Here is a 15,627-nt window from a genome sequence, read left to right as displayed (position 1 = left end):
AAGGTCACTGGATGTAGCTGGTGTCATCTGGCCACATAGTGGATGACAGAGTATTGGGTTTAACTGGCACCATATTGTCTTCACGGTGGAAGAAGGGAAGTCCCACCTCTCATGTGATGGGTGTACCTAGGGGCATGGGCAGGGTCTTGGATGATAGGTTACTGGACCTATCAGTCTTGTGCCTTGAACTTGGTAGAATCTTGAGTTTCCTGTGACCCTACCACAGCCCCTGATGCTATTTAGGTGCAGACTGTCATGGCATCCCACTTCAGCTTTCCATCAGAATTGATCTGGTTGTTCGGTATTGTTTTTCTGCTCTTTCCTTGCTTTGCTACTCTCATGGCTCAGTTTTCTAACAGTGTTATGTGTATTCGAGGGACTGCAGGTCTTTCTGACAGGCAATCACCTGCAGTCACTGGCTTTCCAATAAAGACTCCCAGTTCAACTTCTCAACATGTGGCGTCTCTGTTTATCATAATTGAGGTGCCTTACAACATATAGAGGTAGTAGAGGACTGTTGAGAGGTGGACCCAGTAAGGAGTCATTACAAGTCAAGGTACTTCTCATGTAACCTTGCTCTACTGTTTGTTTGCTTCTTTTTGGTTAGTCATGGGGCTTGAACTCAGGGCCTGGGTACTGTCCCTGAGTGCTTTTCTATGCTACTTTGAGCCACAGCTCTACTTCCAGTTTTGGGGTGATTAATTGGAGACAAATCTCATGGACTTTCTTGCCCTGGCTGGATTCAAACCATGATCCTCAGATCTTAGCTTTCTGGGTAGCTAGGAATGCAGCCATGAGCCAGCAGTGCTCATAGCTGGGCACTTCTTGCTTTATTCTTGAGAAAGAGTTGTTAGAAGAACAGCATCACCCTCCTTCCTAGTCATTCTAGCCTCTTGTCTCCCACTTGCTCCCATTCTTCATGCTGTCGGCCATAACTCAGCATTTCCAAAGTTGAACTCACACAGCTTCCATATCTTAACCCTTTAGTATCCCCTTTAGAAGCTTCTTATCTTTATAACGTCTCCAGTCTCTGGAATTTCTCTTAAAGTCCTGGACAATGGACTGATATAATCACTCATCACCTAATCACCTCCCAGAGGTCCATCCTAATGTCTTTATACCACTGCCTTCAAGGTTAAGATGTCAACACGTAAATTTGGAGGAGCAGAGGACATACATATTCTGCAGCAATATCATTAGTTCTGAATAATTCCAACTTCTGTTTGTGGCTAAATACATCACCTAAATTTAAGGACAATCACAGTGCAACAGAATTTAAAATTCTGAGCTGAGCACCAGAGGCTCTTGCCTATAATCCTAACTACTCAGGAGGCTGAGATCTGATGACTGTCATTCAAGCCAGCCTGACAGTAAAGTCCATGAAACTGATATCCCATTAACCACTAGAAAACCAGAAGTGGCACTAAGTGGTAGAGCACTAGCCATGAGCAAAAAAGCTCAGGGACAGTGCTCAGGCTCTGAGTTCAAGCCCGTAACAAAGTGTGTGTGTGTGTGTGTGTTTGTGTATTCATTCTTGTCCAGTCACTGCCAGCTGTGGAGGCTCAGGCAAATTCCTTAATTCTCTGAGCCTCAATTGACTCATTATTAATTGATCATCACAATGATGTATATCTTAAAAGAATGTTATAAAAATGTTAGCACATGCTGTAGTTTGGATATGAAGTCTCCCTAAGTCTTATATGCTAGAATTTTGATTGTCAGGCTGTGGTGCTATGGCAAGTCGTAGAACCTTTTGGAGGGAAGTTAGGGCATTGAAATTATGCCCATAAAGGTGCCATTAGGACCTTCTTCCCTGTCTGTTTGCCTCCTAGACACTGTAAGATGAACAGCGAACAGCTTCTCTCTACCATGTGTTATCTGCATGATGCACTGCTTCACCACAAAACCAAAGCAGTGATGCCACTCCACTGTGGACAAGAATCTCTGGACCTGTTAACCAGGTAAACCTTTCCTCTTTTTTTTAAAACATTTCTTTCTTTCTTTATTTTTGTGGGTCATAGGGGTTGAACTCAGCCTGGGCACTGTTCCTAGGCTCTTCAGCTTAAGGCTACCGTTCTATCCCTGGGCCTGGGCACTGTCCCTGAGCTCTTTAGCTCAAGGCTACCACTCTACTCTTGAGCCAAGCCCCATTTCCAGTTTTCTAGGGGTTAATTGGAGATAAGTCTCAGGTCCTTTTGTGCCCAGGGCTGGCTTTGAACCTTGATCCTCAGATCTCAGCCTCCTGAGTAGCTAGGATTACAGGTGTGAGTCACCGCACCCAGCTTTTCCTTTTTTTTTTTTAACCAATACTGGGCTTGAACTCAGGTCCTCACACACTTGGGTTCAAGGCTGACACTCAACCACTTGAGTCACATCTTCACTTCTGGCGTTTTTTGGTTAATGACAGAAAAGAGTCTCATGGATTTTTTTCCCCTCCCTCCCTTCCTTTCTTTCTTCCTTCCTTCCTTCCTTTCTTTTTTTTTTTTATATTTTTTGTTTCTGGATGCTTTTTTTTTTTTTTTTTTTTTTTTGCCAGTCCTGGGCTTGAGCTCAGGGCCTGAGCACTGTTCTTGGACTTTCTCAAGGCTAGAGCTCTACCACTTGAGTCTCAGCACCACTTCCGGCTTTTTTCTATGTATGTGGTACCGAGGAATTGAACCCGGGTCTTCGTGCATGCTAGGCAAGCACTTTAACCACTAGGCCAAACTCCCGGCCTCTTTCTTTCTTTCTTTCTTTCTTTCTTTCTTTCTTTCTTTCTTTCTTTCTTTCTTTCTTTCTTTCTTTCTATGCCTTGGTTGGTTTGGAACTATGATGTTCATATTTCAACCTCCTGAATAGCTAAGATTAGAGGCATGAATCACTAGGGTCTAATTTAATTAAGTCTTTCCTCTTCAGTTTCATCATCCCAGGCATTTTGTCACACTCATGGAAAGATGGCTTACACAATACTTTTGAAAGACTTAGAATGATACTCAAAACATAATAATTCTATGGCATTTTATTAGTTAGCCATGAAGATATTAACAATATGAACTTTGAGGCAAGCAAACTTTTTATAAATCAGACAGAAATAAAGAAGTTCCAATATTGTTGTGAGAAATAACATGCTTTATTTGACCCCAGGCACAGAACCATAAGTAAAAAAAAAAAACATCAAGCTAATTTATAGAGGAGGAGATATAAAGAGAAAAGCTTTGAAGAAAATGATACATTTTATGGTGCTGAACACTATAAGGTATTACAAGGGGATGAGATCAGTCATTGCCTTGGTTAAAAATATTAAGCATAGCTGGACACCTATGGCTCACACCTGTAAACTTAGCTAGTCAGAAGGTAGAGATCTGAGGACCACAGTTCTAAGCCAATCTGAGCAAGAAAGTCTGTGAGACTTTTACTTCCAATAAACTATTCAGAAGAAGCCAGAAGTAGCACTGTGGTTCAAATGGTAGAGCACTAACCTTGAGTCAGAATAGAGCTTGGGCCCAGAGTTCAAGCCGTAGGATGGGTAAAAAAAAAGAAAAGAGAAGAAACAACAAATAAATATTAGGTATAATAGTGACATCTGCTAAGGACAGTGATAAATTGCATCCCTCCCTCCTCTGTTTTCTGGAACCTTCTGCAATAGAAATGACAAAGTAGCAAAGCACAGTGTCCCTCTCCCCAATGATAATAACAATCTTTGGACATTTAATTGGAAGGCCAAGTGAAGGGAGAAAAGTATAAAGTAATTTTAGATTTAAAAAATTGCTTATGTCCCAACAATTGAATGCTATTCAAGTTGTTCCTAAAAAGAAACAAACTACCAAGTTTTAAAGCAAGGAGGAAAAGTCCTAATCCACTGTTGTTGTGAATCTAGAAGTGCTATTAAAAAAAATATACCCATAATTGAGCTTGTACTTCGGGCCTGGGTACTGTCCCTTACTTTTTACTCTCAAGAGCTCTGTCTAGGGGCCAGGAGTGTATTCCAGTGGTAGAGTACCTGCCTAGTACGCATGAAATATTGAGTTCAATTCCTCAGTATCACATACACAGAAAAGGCCAGAAGTGGTGCTGTGGTGCTAGCCTTGAAAAAGCCCAAGGACAGTGCCCAGGCCCTGAGTTCAAGCCTTGGGACTGGCAAAAAAAAAAAAAAAAAAAAAAAAAGAGCTATGGCTATCATTTGAGCCACAGCTTCGCTTCTGACTTTCCAGTGGTAACTAGAGATAAGAATCTCATTGACTTTCCTGTCTAGGCTGGCTTTGAACTTCAATTCTCAGATCTCAGCCTTCTGAGTAGCTAAGATTATAGGTATGAGCCACCAGCACTCAGAAAACTAGTGTTTATTTATTTACTTGTTTATTTTGTTGTTGATCATGGGGCTTGAACTCAGGGTCTGGGTGCTATCCCTGGGCTTTTCTTGCTCAAGTCTCCTCTACCATTTTGAACCATAGTACTACTTCCGTTTTTCTGGCAGTTAATTGGAAATAAGTGGGTGGCAGCCTTTTGTGCTTGGGCTGGCTTCAAACCACCATCCACAGATCTCAGGCTCCTGAGTAGCTAGGATTAAAGGTTGGAGCCACTGACACTTAGCCTGTGGCTGTGGTTAAGTTTCGATGGAAAGTAAACCCACCACATGGTTCAGACAGAAAAGAGTTTATTGGAGAGAGAACAAACTGAGGGTCCACCTGAGATGGAGGTGCACAGAGACCGAGAAGGAAAAAGTTCAAAAAGAAAGGAAAGGACTTGTGTTGAGCCAGATTACATAGGGAAAGGCGGAAGGCAGGACCTTAGTGCATGAGGAGTGACCTCAGAGCCTGGGATCCCTTGTGAACACACAGTCAGGTGACTGGCAATCAGATAATTACTGGTTTCAGGCATGTTTCCCACAGGGGATTGTGCTAGGACTCTCAGTGAATACTTAGCCCTATTACTGGCTCCAAATCTTATCTGAACCATGTTTTTTCCTAGCCATACGCGCCTACGTTAAAGTTTAATTTATGTTAGAAACAGTAAGAGATTAGCAAATACCTCAAAATGAAGTAGAACAACTACAGCAATATACCACAATAAAGGTTATATGAGTGTGAATTACCTCTATCTCAAATGTCAAAATGACCACATATACAAATTGTCAGGAAAACAATTGTATCATGTGTGATCACATGAGGCTAGAGGTATGGCTTCATGGTAGAGCAGTTGAGGCCTCAACCACCATCCCCACCCTACACCCCATCTTCCAAGTGTGATATAATGATTGTGTCTTAATCCAAGAAGGGGTGTGTGTGTGTGTGACTACTGGGCCTTGAACTCAGGGCCTGAGCCCTGTTCTTGGACTTTCTCAAGGCTAGAGCCTTATCACTTGAGCCACACCACCATTTCCAGCTTTTTTCTATATATGTGGTACCAAGGAATCGAACCTGGATTTTTGTGTATGCTAAGCTGGCACTCTTACCACTAGGTCAAACTCCCAGCCCCAGGATGATTTTTAAAAAGTAAGAACTGATTCCCTTCTTGAATACTTTGTTAACCATGACATTTGAAATATGATGTAAAAATCAATGTTAATAAATTCTTTAATACAAAAGTAAGAACTGAACAAAGTAAATATAACACATAGCATTAATATTTTGGATGTTAAAGGATAGTTGTGTGGTGTGTTTGGTAGTTTAAGTTGTTTAAACTTTGAGTGACTGTGGGCTTGGCAGTTTAGATTTCAGTATAAATGTGCAAAGAAACAACTAATTTGACCTTTTTTTTATTTTAAAGGCAAGCTTTACTCTTTGCAAACAAGTTCAGACCCTTCAGAAAATCTGCCATACATTCATTTGTGAAGATAACTGACTCCATGGAAAAATGATATTTGCTAATCAAACAACCCAGGTTCGTACAATGGAAATGAAATAACTTGGAAAGAGTTTGAAGTAAGGAAGTTTATAGTATAAAAACAGTTCCTTAAAATTTATTTAATGGTTTGCCAGCAATATAAATAGACGAATATAAGTTTAGCTTCAGTAAGTTCTAGGATTTTTTTTTAAATTTACCCAATTTTAAATGTGCAGTTTGGATAAGGTAAGTATTTAGTTGAAATAAAAAATTTTAGCTGGGCATAGTGGCAAATACCCATTATCCCAGTACTTGGGTGCCTGAGGCAAAAGATCTAAAATTCCTGGCCAGGCTAGCATTGTCTATGTAGCAAAACCTTGTCTACACAAAGCAAAACAAACAAAACTTGCTCCAGCAAGTTGACTGTGTATACAAAGAGGGACTCCCAAGCATGTTAAAAAAAAATGTACTTTGTGCCAGTAAGGTGGCTCACAATTGTAATCTTAGCTACTAAGGAGGCTGAGACCTGGAGGATGGAGGTTTGAGGGCAGTCTGCACAGAAAAGTTCAGGAGAGATTAGCTGGGTAGGGTGGCTCACACCTATCATCCTAACTGCTCAGGAGGCTGAGATCTGAGGATCAAGGTTCAAAGCCAGCCTGGGCACAAAAGGACCTGAGACTCTTATCTCCAATTAACCTCTAGAAAATGAGAAGTGGGGCTTGGCTCAAGGGTAGGGCGGTAGCCTTGAGCTGAAGAGCTCAGGGACAACTCCTAGGCAGAGTTCAAGCCCCATGACCCACAAAAAAAAAAAAAAAAAAAAAGAAAAGAAAGAAAGAAAGAAAAAGAAAAGAAAAGTTCAGGAGATTCTACTTCAAATTAGCCAACAAAATGCCAGACTGGAAGCATGGTTCAAATTGTAAAATTGCCAGACATGAGGGAAAAAGCCAAGTGAATAGAGTCCTGAATTCGACCCTTGAATTCAAGCCTTTTACCAACAGACATTTTTCTGTTTTGGTCATGGAGCTTGAACTCAGGGCCTGGGCTCTGATCCCTGAGTTCTTTTGCACAAGGCCACTACTGTACTTTGAGCCATAGCTTTATTTCTGGTTTTCTGATGGTTAATTGGAGTTAAGATACTCGTGGGGACTTTTCAGCCTGGGCTGGCTTTGAGTAGCTAGGATTCCAGATGTGACATTTTTATTTATTTATTTTTTTAATGTACTTTGTAAAGAACTTCCCTGGGCTGCTGAGCAGTGAAGGGCACACATTGTTAGACTTAAAGACAGCCATGTCAATTTCATGCACTACATTGCTTACAGATGGCTGGCCCCTTGTTAGGAGCATAGCATACAGTAAACAAACCCAGGACTGCTTACACCAAGGAGCCAGCAAGACCTAGGGGGTACTTGAAATATGCAAACAGATAAGGAGTAGAGAGACACATCTTATAGACCAGCAGAAGGCTGTGACACCAGAACTCCCTGAACAGCCAGCCACCATCAGAGCCTATTGGACTGAGCAACATTCTGACTTGTGTGCCATTCAACCTCAGAACAAGTAAAGGGACAGATAAGCAGTCCTGGGACAGACAGTTGGCCTAGTGCTGTGATAAAGACTCATTATTATTAAATATGTGACACTGCTAGTGTTGGAAATATAAGAGCTGTATGAGTGTGAATAAATACCTTTAAGCATCCTAGTATAGCCACATAATCATTGAGCTGGCTACACTACCTACTCACAGAATTGTCAAGATTTCACTGCAGTTTTAGAAAGCAGCCCTACTTGCTACCTTAGGCCTTCGAGAATTTGTAACTTAGCATTTAAGTGGAAGAAAAGCTTACCTGTTCTGTGTAGTTGCTTCTTAGGTTTCAACTTCTGTTGTCTAGAGCTTTCTATATTTATTAAAAATCATGTAGTTGCTGAGCATGGGTGACTCATGCCTGTAATCCTAGCTACTCAACAGGCTGAGATCTGACGATCATGGTTCAAAGCCAGTCCAGGCAGGAAAGTCCATGAAACTCCTATCTCCAATTAATCACAAAAAAGTCAGAAAGTGGAGGTGTGGCTCAAATGCTACTAGCCTTGAGCAAAAAATCACAGGGGCAGTACCCAGGCCCTGAGTTCAAGTCACAGGACATGTTACTGGCCAAAACAATTCATAATTCTCCTGTCTCACCTATGTCTCCTGTTACATTAACTCCTTATGGTCCCTTTTAATCTTAAAAGGGGATGCAGGAAGAGAAAGAACTCCTGGGGACTGACTCTTAGTGATAGGAGAGGGTGGTGGGTTTCAGCATTTACTTCATATAGCTACCTTGCCTCAAATTATAGATGTATGCATTTATAGTGCTCATTCCAAATTTCATGCTCTGTATTTTTAATCCTGCAGATGCTTTATTGATTTTTCCCATAATGCCACTCAACTTCCATTGAAGTCATGCTGCCTTTCAACAAATTTCAAGTTTTCATTTGTCATTTAACCACATTCACATTTACCCTATTTTATGCTTTTGGGGGAGGCATATTTTCACAAAACAAGGGCAGCAAAATACACAATCACTTTAAGACAACTGATCACATGAGACTGACTGAGAGCTTCTCCACATCATCTGCACTGTGTACTAGACACACAGGAATTTTTTGTTGTTGTTATTTTTGAAGGCATAAAAAAGGAGATTTATTATATGGCACAGCGGGCCAAGAGAAGAGGCAAACAATCCCATCTTCAGCATAGGGACATGAGCTTTAGGTTTAGATAGACAAAATATTTGCAGGCAGGAAAAAAAGGTATGCATAATTATGAAATAGTCCTGGGCACAGGTTTGTTCTAGTGGATTATTATCTCAATCCTTGTTTGGGGAGAGGGTTCTTGATATGGTTAGGTGTCAGGTTCTTCCCCTGTCCCTCTTGAAAGAACAAAAAGGCAAGCCCCGCATGGTGGCTCCCTCCTGTAATCCTAGCTACTCAGGAAGCGGAGATTTGAGGATCAAGGTTCAAAGCCAACCCTGGGCACAAAAGGACCTGAGACTCTTATCTCCAATAAATCTTTAGAAAACGGGAAGTGGGGCTTGGCTCAAGGGTAGGGCAGTAGCCTTGAGCTGAAAAGCTCAGGGACAGCACCTAGGCAGAGTTCAAACCCTACTAACAAAGGAACAAAAACAAAGGCGAGCCTGGCGGTGGTGCTCACATCTGTAATCCTAGTTACTTAGGACGCTGAGATGTGAAGATTGAGTTTCAAAGCCAGCCTGGGCACGGAAATCTGTGAGACTCTTATCTCCAATTAACCACCAGAAAACTGGAAGTGATGCTGTGATAGGGCCCTAGTCTTGAACTGAAGAGCTCAGGGACAGTGCCCAGGCCCAGAGTTCAACTCCCCGGGATGGACCAAAAAAAAAAAAAAAAAAACAAGAAAGGCAGGACAATGTTTAAAGTGAATTAAGTTTATTTGAAAGTGAAAGGACAGCAATGATAAGGTTGTTTTGTTGTTGTTTTTTTAAAAGCAGAATAGTAGAAGGGAGTTCCCTGTCACCTCAGGAGGGAAAATCCAAGGCTTCTTTGTCAGGTCTTGTACCCTATCTGATCTGTATTCCCCTCCCTTCGAGGTAGCTTTGGTTTGATTTGCTACCCTGTGATCTTTCACTAGGGAAGCCTTTCCACACAGAGGTAAGTTTTGTTCAGTTAGGCTTTGCCCATCATGAGTGAAAGTGGGAGGGCCTGCCTTCTGCTATTGCATGTGTTCTAAGCACAGGGGCCTGTTTCCTGTTTGATGGGCCTTCGCCTCAATTGCTTTTTTGCTAGTTCTAACTAATTGGGGCCAGATACTTGTCCCTTACTCTAAAGTATTTGGTTTTTAGAGTCCTGGGCTCCTCCCCTTGGGCTTTGTGCTGGTGCAAAATGCTGCCCTGGCTCTTTTCGTTGGGTGAGCAGGCACCAAGGGCATTATGGGAAGAGTGTTTGAGCCGGTGCCACAATTTAATCTGCCACCTATTAGGTCCACCATTTTTTATCCCTATTGAACCATTCCCCTTTCTCTGTCATTCCTCACCCACCCTTTTGGGGATCTACTATGAAGTGAAATTGCTTTCACAGTTTCATTTTCAGTTTGCTTATTGCTAGTATATAAAAATGCAACTTATTTTTGTGTATTCAGCTTGGCTGAACTCTTTTATTAGTGCTAATAGGTTTTACTTTTTTTAGTGGATTCTTTAGGATAAAATTAAACATATGAAAGGAGATAAATCCTCTCTCTATGTCCTAGGGATTGAACCCAGAGCCTCAAGCTTGCTTGCAAGCAAACAGGCATCTGCGACTTGAGCTACATGCACATCTAAGCTATTATGGATATAATCTATTATTTTCTTTCTTTCTTTCTTTCTTTCTTTCTTTTCTTTCTTTCTATCTTTCTTGCGTGTGTGTTAGCACAGGTGGTTTTTGCTGTTGTTGTTGTTTTTTGTTTTTTGCCAGTCTTAGGGCTTGTACTCGGGGCCTGAGCACTGTCCTTGGACTTTGTCAAGGCTAGAGCTCTACCACTTGAGACTCAGCCCGTTCCAGCCTTTTCCATGTATGTGGTACTGAGGAATCAAAGCCAGGCCCTTGTGCATGCTAGGCAAGCACTCTACCACTAGGCCAAACTCCTAACGCAGCACAGGGTTTTAACTCAAGGGCCTGGGTGCTTGCTATCCCTGGGCTTTTTCTGCTCAAGGCTAGTGCCCTACTACTAGAACATATCTCCACTTCTATCTTTTTCTGTGATTAATTGGAGATAAGAGTCTCATAGACTTTCCTTCTCTTCTGGCTTCAAGCTGCATCCTCACATCTCAGACCTCTGTGTAGCTAGGATTATAGGTGTGATCCATCAGTGGATATGGGTATTTTTAAAAAACAAATATTCAGTCTTTATTGAGTGATTCTGCTTCTAGGAATATATTGTATTGCAGTTGTCTTCCTGTTTGGGTATATAACAGGTGCTTAAAACTGCATTTACCGAAAAGCACTGACTTCTTACTTGAGCAAGAGAAAAGCCTGACATTCCTGACTTCATTTACCACTCTAAGCCATCCACCTTACCCTCACTGTGGAATCTAGAAATAACTGGACTTTCCAAGGGCAGCTGGAGGAAAGTGTTCCAAAGGAAATACAGGCCAGAGTGTCCTCATGACAGAGCTAACAACGTCTTTGGATCCTCCCCAAAACAAGGACTAAGATAATGGTCAACCAGGACACCCTAAATCTATGGTGTTAAATCATCATACCTACCTTTCCAAGGTCTCCAGTGCTTTGTTGATTTAAACTTATAGCTCATGAATCTGCTCCAAAGAGGGCTGAAGATGAACCTAAGTTCTACCTTCCCATGGCTGTTTGTGACCCATAAAAAGCATCCTTTCTCTTCACCATTACTATCTTAGTGGATAGTGGCAAGTGGCTGGATCTGACAGCCCAGAATGCTGTGAATTTAGGTCTGGGGTTCAAATCTCTGGTTTCAGTATAGTAAGCACTCTTAGGGATATATAAACAATTGTGAAGGGATATGTGATACACAGGCAACGTTTGATTTCCTTTTTATATAGTTCTAGGATAGGCAACATCAATATGTTGAGAAAACAACTGTCACCACCCTATTGCTTGGTCAAAAATCCTTTGTATTGTTTCTCTAAATGATAAAGATTTCCTCCTCAGTTGAAATAAAAATTCTTATTCTCCAGTAGGACCTAACATGATCATCATGTATCCTGTTGCTTTGCAGTTGGAAAATTATGATCATGTTATCCTTTAAATAAGTACTCCGTCAGTACAAATTCTGTCTTCATTCTACATTTAAAGCTTTTCCCAGCTGGGAGTTTGGCCTAGTGGTACAGTGCTTGCCTAGCATGCACGAAGATCCTAGTTCGATTCCTCAGTATCACATACATAGAAAAAAGCCAGAAGTGGTGCTGTGGCTCAAGTGGTAGAGCTCCAGCCTTGAGAGAGTCCAAGGACAGTGCTCAGGCCCTGAGCTCAAGCCAGGACTAGAAAAAATAAACAAACAAACATACACACAAAAATAAATCATTTTCCCATTAAATTCTCTATACAGTGCCTGGCTGGTTCTACAATGTTTACCCTGAAAGTTGTACTGTAGTTCAGTTGTTCTCTACTATGAGACTCCTTCATATGTGTGAAGGTCTACAGAGAACTTTAACCTTTGATAGAATGCTGTTAAATAGCTTAAATTCTACCATGTCCTGATATCTGAGACCCTTCACAAGATGTATGTAATAAATCCACATTCCTAGATAAATGATGCATTCAGTTATGGCAAACAGTGTTGAAACCTACTGGATTCTAGGGAGCTGGTAAACAGACAATACTAGTGTAATAACGACATTGTTATATCAGAATTCAGTCACAAGAAACAGACTCTTGTCACAAAGACATGCAGCTTCCTTGAATACACTTAACACTCTTTGAAACTGGGCCATGAGAGAAGGAAAGAAAGAGCAGAAAAACACCAACAAACCAGATCCATCCCAATACAGAGCTGAAGTGAGAAACTACAGTGACCGGAGTAGGGACAGGAGATATGAGGTATGGTGTACTGGCACCTAAGCTGGTCTGGGCCCAAATAGGGTCAGGGTCACAGGTAGGCATAGGTCTGATGGGTCCTGTAACCTATGGTTCAAGTCCCTGCCCCAGCTTTCAGGCACCCCCACACCTGGGAGTTGGGACTTGGCCTTCCTCTATCATGAAGATAAGATGATGCCACTTAAACCAATTCCCTACCATCCACCACACAGCCAAGATGGCAATGGTTAGACTCAGTCTTCTTGTTTCAACAGGACATAGTGAAAGGAAATGAAGTGAGGTCAGGGAAGGCTTCTTTGAGGTTGTCACTTAAGAATGGGTGGAAGCTTCCCTCAGTTTCCATGAAAACCACAGGTTTTTGAGATCCACTCAGGAAAAACACTTCAGAGTGTCCCACATAAAAGGAGTCTCACAAAATGAATATTTCAGAAGGGATTTATTTTAATATTGAAATCAGATTTCTAGTTAATATTCCCAGGCCCGAGGTCCAGAAACTCCAGATTAGATGCACTCGCTCACCCTCTTTAAGTCAAACAGAAACATGGTGAAGGACACAGATTTATTACATGACAGCCGTGGGAAGACAGCACTTTAGTACTTCTTCAGCTGTCTTCAAGGGTACAGACATTGGCATTAGGGGAAAAGAGGAAAATTAGGGATAGAGCGGTGGGAAAGGGTTGTATAGTTAAAAATAGTCCCAGGACACAGGTATAGCCTGCTTGACTAGTTGCTCAGTCTTGGAGGAGTTTCAGAGAACTGTTATCACTCCACTACTGGAATGGGAACAGGAAGAAGTTGCCTGGTGAGAGACCTCCTGAGTTTTTGGCTGTTATTTCTAGAAGATTTTTTTTTTTTTTTAAAGATATCACCTGTTTGAGGGATAGGTTGCCTTCCACACAAGATGCTTATCTACGTTCTTTTTCCTGGAGCTTGAGGTGATTGTAAAGGCACTGCAGTAGAGAATAGCTCAAAGACCACAGATACAGAGCCACAAGTGGGAGAGTGCTTGCCTAACATGCACAAAGTTTGATTCTTTGGTACTGCATACACTGAAAAAATTGGAAGTGGTGCTGTGGCTCAGGTGGTACAAGTGCTACCCTTGAGAAAGCCCAATGCTAGTGCCCAGGCCCTGAGTTCAAGCCCTAGAACTGGCAAAAACAAACAAACAAAAAACCCTACTGTTAGGGTCCAGTCCCCCAATATTAGGGTCTGTGATCAAAGGAACAAGTAAGACACAAAAGTGGAAGTCAAACAGAGTTTTATTCTGCGCCTAGCATCGAGAATCATACTTACCGGTCAGGGCCGTCTCTAAGATGTGAGTGAGCAAGTGACCCCGCCTAATCCTACGGGCTACTTTTATAGGCCACCAGCCATGTGGTTGGGCTTGGCCACACACAGGTGGCCAATGGAATCTTAACATACTTGAGTGATGGCTGGGGCAACCACTGACACTTTTGCTGTCTGAACTCACCTATCATCTAGGTGGGCTTGTGGCGCACTGCTTTGATGATAAAGGAAAGGGAGGGAGCTTCCTGGCAGGCCAAGGGGGGTAGAGTGGGGGAGGAATTCTGGTAACTCCACCTGGTTAAGCTGCTCTTGTAAAGTGAGCTGTTATCAGGGAATTTACAGCTCCCCTTGAGTCAAGTACTCCTTTGTCATGAAGACAGGAAATGCCTATAGGGGATGGATTTTGGGGGAAGTCAAGAAAGGGGTCCCTTCACCTACAGATACAAAGCTGAGGGACTTTTAGTTAATTCACACAGCCCAGGAAAAGCCTTTTAGGTTGTCTCTTACAGTATGACAAGCTAAAGTACAAAGAAATGGAGAAATGTTTCCAGCTCCTCATGAAGGAAATGCAGATTAAAGACTCAAAATGGCAGGTCCAACCTGTAGCTTTCATACTGGTCAGTCTAGCAACCTAATCCTTAGACAGTGGGTAAGAAAGGTGAGGCCAACTCCAGGTAACCTTCAGAACTTGTTTGCCAGACATTCCTTTCATTTTTTCTGCCTTTATCCATTCAAGAATTCCCAGATTCTTACTATTTCAAAGGAGGAGGTAGATTTAGACAGCTCCTTTCATCTATGGCAATATTAATTGAAAGACCAGAAAAAGATGTGGTAGGAGGGGAACTTAAATGCCATTTCAGATTATTTCCTGTTTTTAACTTTTGAGTCTCTTTTCATATTTTTTTTTTTCCACTTTCTCTTCCACTGTCTATCCTGGTACACCATTAGTTGAGACTCAAGTGCTTAGACTTCAGGCAGAAGGTGCTGGTGCCTGGCGAAGCTGAGGAATTTAATAATACTCTCCAATATTTACAAAGTCCACATAGAAAGTTCCCTAATCCTCAAATCTCAGCTTTTTCCTTCGGATCAGCTGATGGACTTTGCTGTGGTCTTCTTTGGTCCAATGCCCATATTTCCTGATACTGACTTTTTAATAGATCAGTTTAGTTGTGTTATTATTGCTTCTCAATCTAGACTTATCTGGGTTTTCTCTCACTTCACCTCAATTTATTTTAAATATATATATTTTTTGGCAGGAATATAGGGATGTTATAAAATCCTTTGGACAATCATAGCTTTTGAATATATCCTTTTCTGACGGTAATTGGTGAAATGATATTGACTCCGTCCAGCATTATGACTTCGTGTTACTGGATATTGCATTCAGACTCTTGAGTGGTCCTGCGGCTTTAAGTAAGAGTCTGGGTGCTGTCTTTGTTCAAGGTTAGTGCTCTACCACTTGAACCACAGCTCTATTTTGGCTGTGTGTGTGTGCGCGCACGCGCGAGTGTGTGTGTGATGGAGGTTAAGTGAAGATAAGAGTCTCATTGACTTTCTTGTCTGCGTTTGAACCATGATCCTCAGATCTCAGCCTTCTGAGTAGGCAGGTTTATTACAGACATGAGCCACAGTGCTGGGGAATATCCCAAGTTCCTGATAGTCCTTTGGGCTTCCGAATGGGAAAGTAGTTAATTTATATCAGGGGTTGGGAGAGGGGATTTACTATTGGCTTCTAGTGGGATGCTGCCAGATATCCCACACAGGACAATCTTCTGAAAAAGCCATTCATCAGGGAATCCTAGCATTCTGGAGCCTGTGGCTGTAGAATCTTGAGTTAGAGGCCAGCCTTCTATATCTATCTAGCTCAAAATGTCAATAATGTTGAATGGAGAAACCTAAGGCGTTCTCACCATTGACATGCAGGTATTCTCACTAGCCTTCTTCCCAGTATGCCCTTCCCGGTTGCTGAGATAC

The 15,627-nt window shown here is 41.9% G+C and overlaps 1 protein-coding gene across 5 annotated transcripts in view; it reads left to right on the top strand.

The window, feature by feature from the left end:
* The first annotated feature begins 1,587 nt into the window (after positions 1 to 1,587).
* The window catches only part of Spin1 (spindlin 1), a 74,077-nt gene continuing 60,037 nt past the window's right edge, over positions 1,588 to 15,627 (top strand). Inside the window, exons 1-2 of one of the 5 annotated variants that reach the window (XM_090329780.1) lie at positions 1,588 to 1,961; positions 5,746 to 5,859. The gene's annotated coding sequence lies outside the window, so the exon portion shown is untranslated. Of the gene's footprint in view, positions 1,962 to 5,745; positions 5,860 to 12,296; positions 12,370 to 15,627 lie in introns of those variants that run through there. The other 4 variants (XM_090329781.1, XM_090329775.1, XM_090329774.1 and 1 more) reach the window with 4 other exon arrangements.

Source organism: Megascapheus bottae, chromosome 3, assembly GCF_031878675.1.
Source record: "Megascapheus bottae isolate mThoBot1 chromosome 3, mThoBot2.hap1, whole genome shotgun sequence".
Classification (NCBI taxonomy): Eukaryota; Metazoa; Chordata; class Mammalia; order Rodentia; family Geomyidae; genus Megascapheus; species Megascapheus bottae.
Note: the sequence above shows the minus strand (reverse complement) of the source record. Positions and strands in the feature narration are given on the sequence as shown.